Source organism: Dermochelys coriacea, chromosome 15 (genome assembly GCF_009764565.3).
Source record: "Dermochelys coriacea isolate rDerCor1 chromosome 15, rDerCor1.pri.v4, whole genome shotgun sequence".
NCBI classification, from domain to species: domain Eukaryota; kingdom Metazoa; phylum Chordata; order Testudines; family Dermochelyidae; genus Dermochelys; species Dermochelys coriacea.
In genome coordinates this window covers 23,471,448-23,483,332 of record NC_050082.1, presented here as the reverse complement: position 1 = coordinate 23,483,332, position 11,885 = coordinate 23,471,448, and positions in this window count along the sequence as shown.

The following is an 11,885-nucleotide window of genomic DNA, read 5'->3' as shown; positions in this document are numbered from 1 at the left end:
TGCCAGAATTTCAGATCCAATGAGCAGAAAGGCCTGGACTCCAATCCACGTCTTTTCCCGCACTGCATCCCAGCATGCCGGGCTTTTACAGCTTGCAAAGTGGTACTCTGAAGGTTAAGCAGGAAAGTGTGGACGCCACTTGAAAGACATGATCTAAAATGGACACTTTGCAATGATAGCATCTCTCATCAGACAATCTTAAAACACTTTTCCTCAAGCCAACGGGTAAACATGACTTCCCTGTCAGAGACTGGGAAACTGACGCACAGACTGGTTAAGAGGCATTTCAGGGACAGGGAATTCCTCTTTTCTGCACTCAGTCTTCTGCTCAAATCAATAGATACCATCGCCTCCACATTCAATAGGAAATGTTTGACAGTAACATTCAAGTTGTCAGTGACCCCTAACGGAGAAAGGAAGAACATACTTACACGACCAACTCCTTACCTGCAGTACTGTACACTCCCTTTCTGCAAGCCGACTGCAGTAATCTATTTAAGCTCCTCACCCAAATTCCATAAACTCTGTTTGCTAGCTACTGCTTCAGATGGTCCAGCAACACTTCACGTGTTGCTATAAAAGCTAAACTCAGCATATTTACTTAACCACCACTGAATGGCTGTGAGACTCAACGGCCACTAGGAAGATGCAGCCTGCACAGCTGAAATACAGCACTGCAGGCAAACTGACCAAGGCACTGTGGATGAAAAGCGGGGCTTGTTCTCACTGCACTTCGTTTGCAGCCGCAGAATTGCAAAGTAAAAGACTCTTGGAATAACTTTTAAGCGCATACGTGAAGAAGTGATCCTGGCAAGGTAGAAGGGTCTCCCCGGTAAATCCAGCCGCAGCAGAGAAAGAGAGCTGGGAGTAGCACAGTTTTACAGGAAAGCAAATAAAGGGATTTTAGAAAGGAACGTCTGAAAAGGCAGGAGGGAATGTAGCTTGCTGGCAAGAGCTTGGGACAGTGGTGAGTCAGGCCTCTGTCACGGATTTGCAGCACAACCTTGAGCAAGACAGACTGAGGCAGCAGGCAGGAGGATGTTAGCTGCAAGTGCAGGTATAGCATTATTCACAGTGTGGGTTTTTAGAGTTTGCCAGGCACCATCAGCATGCTCAAAGCTGCCAGACATGACTCTTGTTCCAAGGAGTTGACAATCCCTGGTCCTCATCCTGCAAAGCAATGGGTTCAGGCCATTCAGGAGCCCATGGGAGTGCAAGGCTCTACCCGCATGCATCACACTGCAGAATCAGAACCTGAAACAACCAACCCAAACCCCCGTTTAGAGTGGTCTGCAGTCCCCGGATGAAGGTGCAAGGGATAAAACAGAGTCACAAAATGTTTCCATTGGCCATGGATTTCAGTGGCACAGCTCAAAGTTATCAAAGGAGAACACAACACCATGCGGTAATTCCATTTCAGAGGCGGCACAAGACTAATCCCCTTCACTCCCCCCATGACATTTTGTTTGTGCTGGAAAATGTAAACTTTGATTTCCACCCCAGAGGTGGCTGCCTTTCAGCCATTGTTTGGAGAACACTTTGGAGTCACGGTACAGAAAGTAAAATATGACTAACTTTAATCGAGAACCTTTGGTTCTGAGGAGAGTTGTCCCTCACACACAGCGTCTATGGTGGAGTGGGGACTTGAACCTGGCTCTCCTAAGCCTCAGCTTAAAGGCACTGGACCATCCTTCTGCTCTCCTGCTTTTCAACGACTGAGATAATATGCTTATCCCGGGCCCCCATTTACAAGGCGCCAAAGCCTTTGGGATTTTCCCAGCTCTGGTTTTCCTGCTGAGGCCATTTTCTGGTGTGCTTCTAAATAAATAAATAAATACGCAGTAGGGTTCAGTCATTACAAGACAGAAAGCCTGAGAGGAACACAGGTTTAGAGCATCCTTTGTACAGTCCGCATCCCAACGGGTTCAGTGCAGTAAGTCTTTGCCAGATCGGGGCCTTCGATACTATATATTGATTAGTGAGGCAAAAAACTGAGAGAGACAGACAGACAGACAAGGGGCATCATTGTAAGTGTGACATCTTCCTTGTATTCCTTAGAAGGCCAATGGCCAGGCCAAGCTGACCACACTTTGACTGAGGGCAATGGCCAGTGCTAAGGTGGGCAAGGAGCTTACCGGGCCACAGAAGAGCCCTGCAAACTCCCAGGGACAGACGCCGTTCTGCCCCTCACAAGTACACTGCCTTTGTGGTATGTAGGTACTGAGCTGGCTGGCCATGAAGCCTGGGGTAAGGTAAAGCAGTTCTAACTTACAGCAGCCTTTCAGCCCGGCTGCCCCACTTCCCAGAAACTCCATGGTGCTCCTCTTCCCACCCCGACACATCCCCACCTGTGATAGGAGCAGCATAAGAACATGTAGGTGAATCCTCCTCTGCAAGGGTCAGGCCCCTGTCTGGTGCCTGTGCACTGCCAGAGCCGGGATGGGGGCCAGAGCTGGGCCTGGTGGCTCTCTTCTCTCAGTGCGTGTCAATATGCAGCACTCATCCTAGAAAGGACACCACAGGTCATTACGTCCAAAACAACAGCCTGTGCCATCTTTCACTCATTCGTTTCTGGGAAAACCCATTCATTTCTGGGGGAACAAAAAACATCCCCAAAACAGCACGTCTATCTCCATTGCCTCCACCCCAGGGGCACAGGTGTAGAAATAAAACCCTATTTCCAGGGGGAGCGATAGCTCCATTTGGGATCAGTTTTCCATTTAGCTGATCATCTGGGGGGAATGTTTTCTGCCGTGACAGAAAGTGCATTCCCAGCAAGCCTCTGAACAGAGGGAGGGGGAGGTCCTGGACTGCAGCCCGCTCTGCACTGTGTAGTTTCTGAGGGCCTGGCATGCCCCAACAACGCGAGCATTGCTTTCCCCCCTGAGGCACTCCTCCCTGTGCCATGCACTCAGTCTTTAACGAAGCACAGCCAAGTGGGACAGAGACCACTCAGAGAGGATTGCAGCGACTTGCTCCCACATGCACCATGGAACGCCATGTTGATGGAATCTGAATCCCCATCCCGCACGGCTGTAGCTTTGTGTTACTGCTCGGATACAGAGGGGGTGAAATTGCATCACAGTTACACTGGGCTTAGCCTGGAGAAAGTAGTTCACTGGTGAAGCGTCTGCTCTATAACAAAAAGCAAAGCAACTCCCCACCCATCTAAGGGACGAAGGTAAAACATGCACCTGTATGAAGCCAGGAAGTTACACTTAGGGCTACCTAGGTTTTTAACACAATCCAACAAGCTGGGACAACCACCTCCACTCAGCAGCCAGCCTGGACAGGTGTATGGGACAACACAAAGTGCAAGGCCCTGGGCATCAGATCTCCAGAGCACAACCATTTGGAGAGTTCAAAGCCACCCCTTTTTCTACCTCACCTGGGCTTGCTTTTGTGCCCATTAACCTGTCACAGGTGACTTTAGCTGATTTCCTTGCATCCAGCCCTGGGGGTTATCAGACTGCTGACAGCCCCAAACTAGGCTCTAATTAGCATCGAGGAGAAGGGAATAGAAAGGGAGAAGAAGAGCTAGAGGGATGCGGCAGTAGGAAGAGAAAGTAATGATCATCTTCTGTTTATAAGGTGCCTTTCCTGGATTCACTCAGACTGAAAAATGGCCACCTCTGGGGTGGAACATGGCAGCCGTTTAAAACCATACAACAGTTTAAGGCAGGAAATAAAGAAGGCCATATTCAGCCGAAACTGCCGAGGGAACTTAGTAGCAGAAAATAATTACCCAGGCTCAGATGGGTGGATGCTCTTCCTCTTACGGACAGTGTGAGGGGCTCTTCAGTGATCACAACTCATGGCGGGGGGGGCAGTTTTCCAAAGGGTGCAGAGAGCAAGAGTAGGATAAAGCAAAGGAGCAAGGGAGACTTTGCAGCTGGATCAGAAGAGCTTTGGCTGGCTCTGTGTAGAAAATGAACAACAGGTGCTGTTTCTGTCCCCACCCCCAACCTGCTTTCCTTGCCACTGACCACCCCTTCTTTGAAAGTGGAGCCCGGAGCCCCAGTGTGAGTGTATTAGAAGTGCTAAGTAACTAACATGACCTGAGAGCAGTCTCTGGGGAAGCAGGCTAGGCTGAGAGCACGCCTGTTGTCACAGAAGCATAGATTCTCCTGGGCTTTCAGCTGGAGACCCCTCCTACCCAAGCCATGTATATCACAGAGGACGCTTGTCTGCTGAGTCCACTGTGTTTATCAAAAAATAGAAGGGGGGACCAAGTCACCCAGTGATGTCAGAGCTCCAGGAAAGAACTGGGCTGAACAAGTGAGAATGTTCATCCACGCCCACAGCTGGGCAACGACAGGCATAGAATAGAAACAGTCTTTCTATGGAGTCTATACACAGTTTGCACAGATGCAGCCCTTGCCATCGGCTGGCTCTTAGAGCATTTTTCCAGCCCCACTCGGTTTCCACAATACCTCAGTGATGTATGTATTATTATTGTCGGTCCATTTTACAGATGGGTAAACTGAGGCACTGTAAAACCAGCCTCAAACAAAAGGAAAAGAACACCAGAGCCCAGTATGACTCCCACTCCTCTGCACTAACCACAGGATAACACTGTAATGCTCTCTCTCCCGCAGCATTTCTGCTCAAAATAATTCTGAGTCAAATGGGCAAGCTGAGCTTTTCAAAGTGAATTTGCTCCACTTCAGTTCATTAGGAGACAAGCCATAGAGATTTCTATTGGTTAAATGCATTTTGATTAGCAATAATTCATTATGGGCATTTTTATGGCACTAATCCCCATAGAACATTAATGAACGGTGTCTCCCCTCCTTTGCATGATTTTTCAGGGACTAAAGCCCTGCTCTTCAATGGGATCCAGGTGCCTAAATACCTTTGTGGATCTCGGCCTAAGTGACTTGCCACGGTGACATGAAGTTTGTGGTAGAACTGGGACTAGAACCCATATAATACATGTTCCAGACTTAGCTCCAAATCACATGCCTCCCTGTAGTATTTGAAGCCTGAATGACCCAGAGGACTGTTGACGGGGAACTGGAGAGAGTCTTTCTTCACTAGGTCCCTCCTAGAAGTGGGTCTGAAGCAAAACCCAGGCCTGAACCCTACTAAATGTGGGGGCATGTGGATCTGTTTTGCCCTCTTTCTAGTTGTCTCTGAGTTCAACTAGGGCAGGACAGATAATACCTTCCGAAAGGAGCCTCCCAAGGCTCTGTACAGTCACATGAGATCATTCTAATAATTACCAAGCTGGTTCCGGCCAATTAAAATCCTCAGGCGAACACAAATGTCTTTAACTTTGCTTGGAACAGAGAGCGGGAGAGGGAGCTGACCTGGCAGCAGAAAGCTGAGGGGCACATTAACCAAGGCAGGTGCTTCATCTGTATTTGTGGTCATAATAGTCCTGTGGCCAAGGAATATAATGTACAGAGCCGCGTGGAAAGGAAATTGGCCAGAGAGAGCGAGTTAGGGCCATGAAAGGACTTGGGGGTTGCTCGAAGCATTTTTAAATGAATTGGAAACTTCAGAGGGAGCCAACGAGGTGTGTGAAGCATGGGGGGAGTAGAATCAGAATGCTCCGAGCCGATGAGGAACCATATTACAGAGCTGCCGACCAGCTGTGGCTTCCGGACAGCGTGTGCCGAGAGCCGGAGCAATGCCGATCAATCCACAAAGGCACAAACGAGCAGAACGGAGGCAGCTGAGGTGAGAAAGTGGCTTAATAGCCTGGTGAGCTTTGTCCATTGATCAAAGATCTCATTAGTGGGCTTAGAGCAGAGGAAAGGGATCCTGGACGTCTAAATTCTATTCCCAGCTCTGTCACGCCCTCACAGCCATGCTCTGTGCCTCAGTTTCCCCTTCTGCAAAACAAACATCATAAGGATGCTCCCCTTCGTCTCCAGGGTGTCATGAGGCTGGCTTGTGAAGTGCTTGGAGATTTGCTGAACATCTAGGCAATTTATATGTATCTATGGAAATTATTATGCAATCATCTGCCTTGGGTTGGGATTCATATTTTGATCAGGTGGGTGGGAGTGCAAAAAAGGAGCCTAGATGTCAGGTGGGGACAGCTCAGCATTCACCATTTCTGAAGTGCCCTGCTGTGTCTCTCATGCTGCTAGGGAGGGAGCCAAGAGATGCTGCTACTTGGAGCTGCGGAGAAAGCCAAATAAAGCCGAGTATTGTTTGCCCAAGAGAGGTGAGCAGGCAGGTGAGACAGGACAGAACCCAGTGGGAGCACGTAATCACTGTGCTGAAAGGGGCACGCCCAGCCCAAGCCTGAGATAGCACCACCTCGTAGCTCCACTGATTCCGATCTTGTGAATATTCTGGTTTTGCACGTGAAACCCAATGAGACAAAGGCCAATAAAATTATCTTGGCCAACATCAGCATTGCATCATGGCTGCATTTCTTAGCTTTCCCTTCAGTCTAGTGGAAGAAGTGCTGGGTAATGGTTAGAACAGGGGTTTGGGAACCTGGTTCTGTTCCCTGGTGTGCCACTGACTCACTACATTGCCTTAAGCGAGTCATTTAACCTTTCTGTCCCTCACCTTATACTTGGTTGTAAAATGAGTATGTTGATGGGAGAGGCGGGGCTGTATGTGCACCATTGCCCTCTACTGAACAGAATCAGAACTGTGCAACTGTGTGTCATGTGCCCTGCACTGCTGATAGCTAATGAAGGTTCTCCAGATGGAAACTGTGTTTTATCCCAGCTGTTGCCATGTTGTTCTAAGTGGCTGTGTTGGATGCAGCATAGCAACCACCATGACTTCCTAGCCGGCCATAGATCTATTGCAATCTAATAGTACCTGACCCAACAGAGCGTTTGGGAGACTTAATCGAAGTTCGTAAAAAACTTGAAGATCTTCAGGGCCTTTAAACAAGTGCAAGGTGTTATTGTCCAGGGCACGTACTGGGAAGAAGCAGAGGTTAAAAATGTATTGCCAAGCGATAGGAAGCATTATTAAAATTGTCCTGTGAGCAGCTGCAAAGGGGTCAGCTGGGTTGTCAGATAGACTTGAACAAAACAAAATGAAAGCTTGTACGTTCCATCCTTTCCCCTGCATTGGGAGATTAAATTAAAACTTTATAAAAAGTTCCCTTGGCTCAGTCAGTTTTAACAGCACTAACAACAGCCACTCACACAAGCTCCTTGTATTATTGGGCTGGGACTGTGGGTTTGCTGACATAAAACACTGATCCTATCCCCTGCGTACCAACAGTGCCCCCCAGTGACCACTCAGATGTACTTCTAGCAGGAGCTGTTTCCTGACACTCTGCCTTTAAAAACCTATTTCATGCCCCATGAAACTCAAGTCCTCAGCCTTTAATCAATGATTAATTATAGGGTAGACTTCTAAAACTTTCTCTTACTGTAGATGAGGCTTTACAAACAACGCCATGTGATTTACAGAATACTGCTTTCCAGTCTATATAAAATCCACATCTGCTATTTTAAAGCGATACTAGCTTGTCCATTTCAGATTTGTTTGTGGAAGAGACAAAGTAGCGCCAGCAAGTGCTCAAGTAAGTGAGGGCTTTAAGTCATTGCTGTTGGTCTAGACACAGTCCTAAAAGGCTGGGGCAGCCTGGAAAAGTGTCATATTCCTATTTCACTTGCTTAAAGATCACATGGCTTGAGTGAGAGTGATATATGTTTACTTGCAGTATGAAAAGGAGTACTTGTGGCACCTTAGAGACTAACAAATTTATTAGAGCATAAGCTTTCGTGAGCTACAGCTCACTTCATCAGATGCATTTTCCACCAAATGCATCCGATGAAGTGAGCTGTAGCTCACGAAAGCTTATGCTCTAATAAATTTGTTAGTTTCTAAGGTGCCACAAGTACTCCTTTTCTTTTTGCGAATACAGACTAACACGGCTGCTACTCTGATACTTGCAATATGTTATTCAGCCAGTAAATATCCCCATGGTCAAGCATTTCAGACAGTGGAGATTCAGGTAAACAAGAGAAACAAAGCTGGCCCTCAAAGTGTGTGGAAGCCTTCATGTCTCTAGTGAGAACTGTTTTCTTTAATGACAGGTTTCAGAGTAGCAGCCGTGTTAGTCTGTATTCGCAAAAAGAAAAGGAGTACTTGTGGCACCTTAGAGACTAACAAATTTATTAGAGAATAAGCTTTCGTGAGCTCACTTCATCGGATGCATTTGGTGGAAAAAACAGAGGGGAGATTTATATACACACACAGAGAACATGAAACAATGGGTTTATCATACACACTGTAAGGAGAGTGATAACTTAAGATAAGCCATCACCAGCAGCTGGGGGGGGGGGAGAAGGAGGAAAACCTTTCATGGTGACAAGCAAGGTAGGCTATTTCCAGCAGTCAACAAGAATATCTGAAAAAAGAAAAGCAGTACTTGTGGCACCTTAGAGACTAACAAATTTATTAGAGCATAAGCTTTCGTGAGCTACAGCTCACTTATCTGAGGAACAGTGGGGAGTGGGGTGGGGGGGAGAAATAACATGGGGAAATAGTTTTACTTTGTGTAATGACTCATCCATTCCCAGTCTCTATTGAAGCCTAAGTTAATTGTATCCAGTTTGCAAATTAATTCCAATTCAGCAGTCTCTCATTGGAGTCTGTTTTTGAAGCTTTTTTGTTGAAGTATAGCCACTCTTAGGTCTGTAATCGAGTGACCAGAGAGATTGAAGTGTTCTCCAACTGGTTTTTGAATGTTATCATTCTTGACGTCTGATTTGTGTCCATTCATTCTTTTACATAGAGACTGTCCAGTTTGGCCAATGTACATGGCAGAGGGGCATTGCTGGCACATGATGGCATATATCACATTGGTAGATGCGCAGGTGAAGGAGCCTCTGATAGTGTGGCTGATGTGATTAGGCCCTATGATGGTATCCCCTGAATAGATATGTGGACAGAGTTGGCAACGGAGTTTTCTTTAATAAATACCTCCTGATGAATGTAATTCCACACAGCATGACTACAAGAGAACAAGCCTGGAGAGGGGTCCCACAGGTGGAGTCTAATCTTTGTGCTTTGAAAGGTCATTGGGAACCTAAAGTTCCTATTTTTAAAATGATTCCTTACCTCTTTGCAGCTAGGTACTTAGTAATGATCATTTTAAAATTCAGAAAAGGAGTACTTGTGGCACCTTAGAGACTAACAAATTTATTAGAGCATAAGCTTTCGTGAGCTACAGCTCACTTCATCGGATGCATTTGCGATGAAGTGAGCTGTAGCTCACGAAAGCTTATGCTCTAATAAATTTGTTAGTCTCTAAGGTGCCACAAGTACTCCTTTTCTTTTTGCGAATACAGACTAACACGGCTGCTACTCTGAAACCTTTAAAATTCAGGTTATTTATAGGAGAAACTAGAATGAAACCAACTTCCTTCCTGTGAACTGGTTGGGAGTTTTTAAGGTGGTAATAATTTCTGACCACACAATGGTGCTTAAAATAATGCAGCAGCACCCTACCCCTATGATCCCATCCATTGGACATTTTTGCCAAAAAACCTCAGCATAAGGTGGCCCCATTGCCTGGTTTGTCAATCACACACACATAGCCCCCTGCCCGCCATACGCAGAGACTAGGTGGGCATGGTATTTCTCAGAACTTTGGCACAATAAAGATGGTGACAGTCCCTGTGGCTGTTGCTTAGCAGTATTGGTTTGTTTTTTAAGCGCTTGTGGTGGCTTTATTCATCCCAGAACGACGGACATCAGACAAGCAGAGGAAATTCAGCCAGCGGCTGGAAGGAGGTGCTTTATGGGGGCAGGGCAAATGAACATCACAGCAAATTTTGCAAGTAACATTTATGATGGGGCTAGAAGACTGTAAGAACGGAGGGATTGCACAGCCATCTCACTGCCTCCGTTTCGGAGAATTAATATTCCCCATCTCCTACACAAAACTCATGTGGCAGAGGAACTATGCCAAACTGGACCTAGGGCTCAGGCTGCTGGAGCCTTGTAAGCAGATGGGCTTAGCAGCCATTATTTCTACCACCATAGCACCCAAGAAACCATATAAAGACAGTCAGGTTTAGACTACATCTAAAATGTTTTACTGATATCATAATGGGGTGTGGTGTGTGTGTGCACACACATGTGCACATATATATATTTGCACCCCCATGGCTCTGCTGGAAAAAACCTTCATGCAGCCAGTTATACCACTATATGGGATTTTATAACAGTATAGCTTATTTTGCTTCAGCAAATGCTCGATGAGCATAAGAATTTTTAATGACACTAGCATAACTGCATTTTTTTTTAAAAAAAAGTCTAGGAGCAGAAAGGGACCAATAAGCACAGAAGGGAGAGAATTATTTTAACCGATCAGTTGCGTTGGGAGTAGCAAAGGCATTACAGTGCAATGGTTACACATGGATATTAAAGTGTTTTTAATGCAATAGCTGAGCTGACTTCACTGTTTAAACATCATCTTCTCCCCTCCCCCCCAGGCACCCCATCCCTTCTCTGCCTTACCTTTCCCCTGGCAGCAGCAAGGATTTGGACTCTGGCCCCACCCACCTATAGCCGATGCCCACCAAAAGAAGAGGGTAGATTCCCACCACTCCTGCTACACAACAGGGTGCTCCTGCACCTAGAATTGCTCTGCTCCCGTGCCAGGGCTGCCAACACTTTTTACTGGGGGAAGGGGTGGGCTAAACTTAATAAAATATTCGCTGTTGAAGGTCACTTTAGCGAGTAGTTTTGTAGCATGACTAAAGCTGTCTACTTTTAATGAAGCTTCTGTTCCCAACTCACTGTTTCTTTGGTTCAAGCAACCCCCTACATTTGGGGGAGCCACCACCACTGGTGAGGGTCACCAGTCTCACAGAGGGGACCTGGGCTAAAGACTGTTAGTGCACAGGACTGGAGCTAATGAATGGTAATTCATAGACCATGTTCAATTAATGAGCAGGCCCTAGCCAGGGGGTGCCATTGGAGGAGGAAGAGCAGGACCTGCCCGTGGCAAGGTGCAGCTGTCCCACCCAACACCCCCATACCCCAGCTTTGTGATCGCATCAGACTTTAGAAGGCGGCTGGAGGAACGTGACCAGAACCGGCCTATCTGCTACAAGTGCACAGCCCCAGTGCTACCAACCTTGAGAAATTAAAAAGTCTGAGTCAGAGCCGCCACTCGCCCGAGATTTGGTTTAGAGACAACACTGTAGTTCTTGTTCTGTCTTTTGACCTCCCCCACACCCAGCCTGATCCCCATGTGCGCATGTCATAATGAGCATTGCTCACTCTCCCCAGTTTGCCAGGTAATGGGATGTTCATGCCTACTGCCCAGCAATTAATTCTCACCCCATGAGCACCCATCTCCCTCCCCTCTGTCAGTTATAGGGCTCTTCGCCCACTTCTCCCAGGCCTAGAGAGGCTCCAACATGGTCCCTTCTCCTCCAGGGGCTCTCCCTACATAGGTCCCGTTCCTTCCCAGCTGCGGGGCTGCAGAAGTGAGGTAGGAACAAAGCACCTGTCCTATCCCCATTGCTCACAGGAAGGGAGAGGACTGGGCCCACTGTCAGCTGCCTCTCTCTTCCTGAGGGCGAGGTGGAAAGGGAAGGGAGAGGGCTCAGAGCAGAGCTTCTTGCACCAGCCATAGACCAACTCCAGTCCCTGCCAAAGCCAAGGGTCTTGGGAAGGTAGAGTGAGAGTTGGCACAATTGTGGATGTAGCTATGAGAAGCAGAATACTTGGAAAGGCTTTTGTCCTAGGGTACAGGCCCTCACCCAAGGCATTGACATGGACACTCACCTCATCCTTCAATGAGCTGCTCGGGAAGGAGGCCACTTGCTACAGGATTGGGCCATTCACACAGGGAAGTGTATTTAACCTGCACCCTGCCATCAGCCTCTCACAGCTGCACTGGCAGGACTAGCTGCATCTACATAGGCAGATATGGG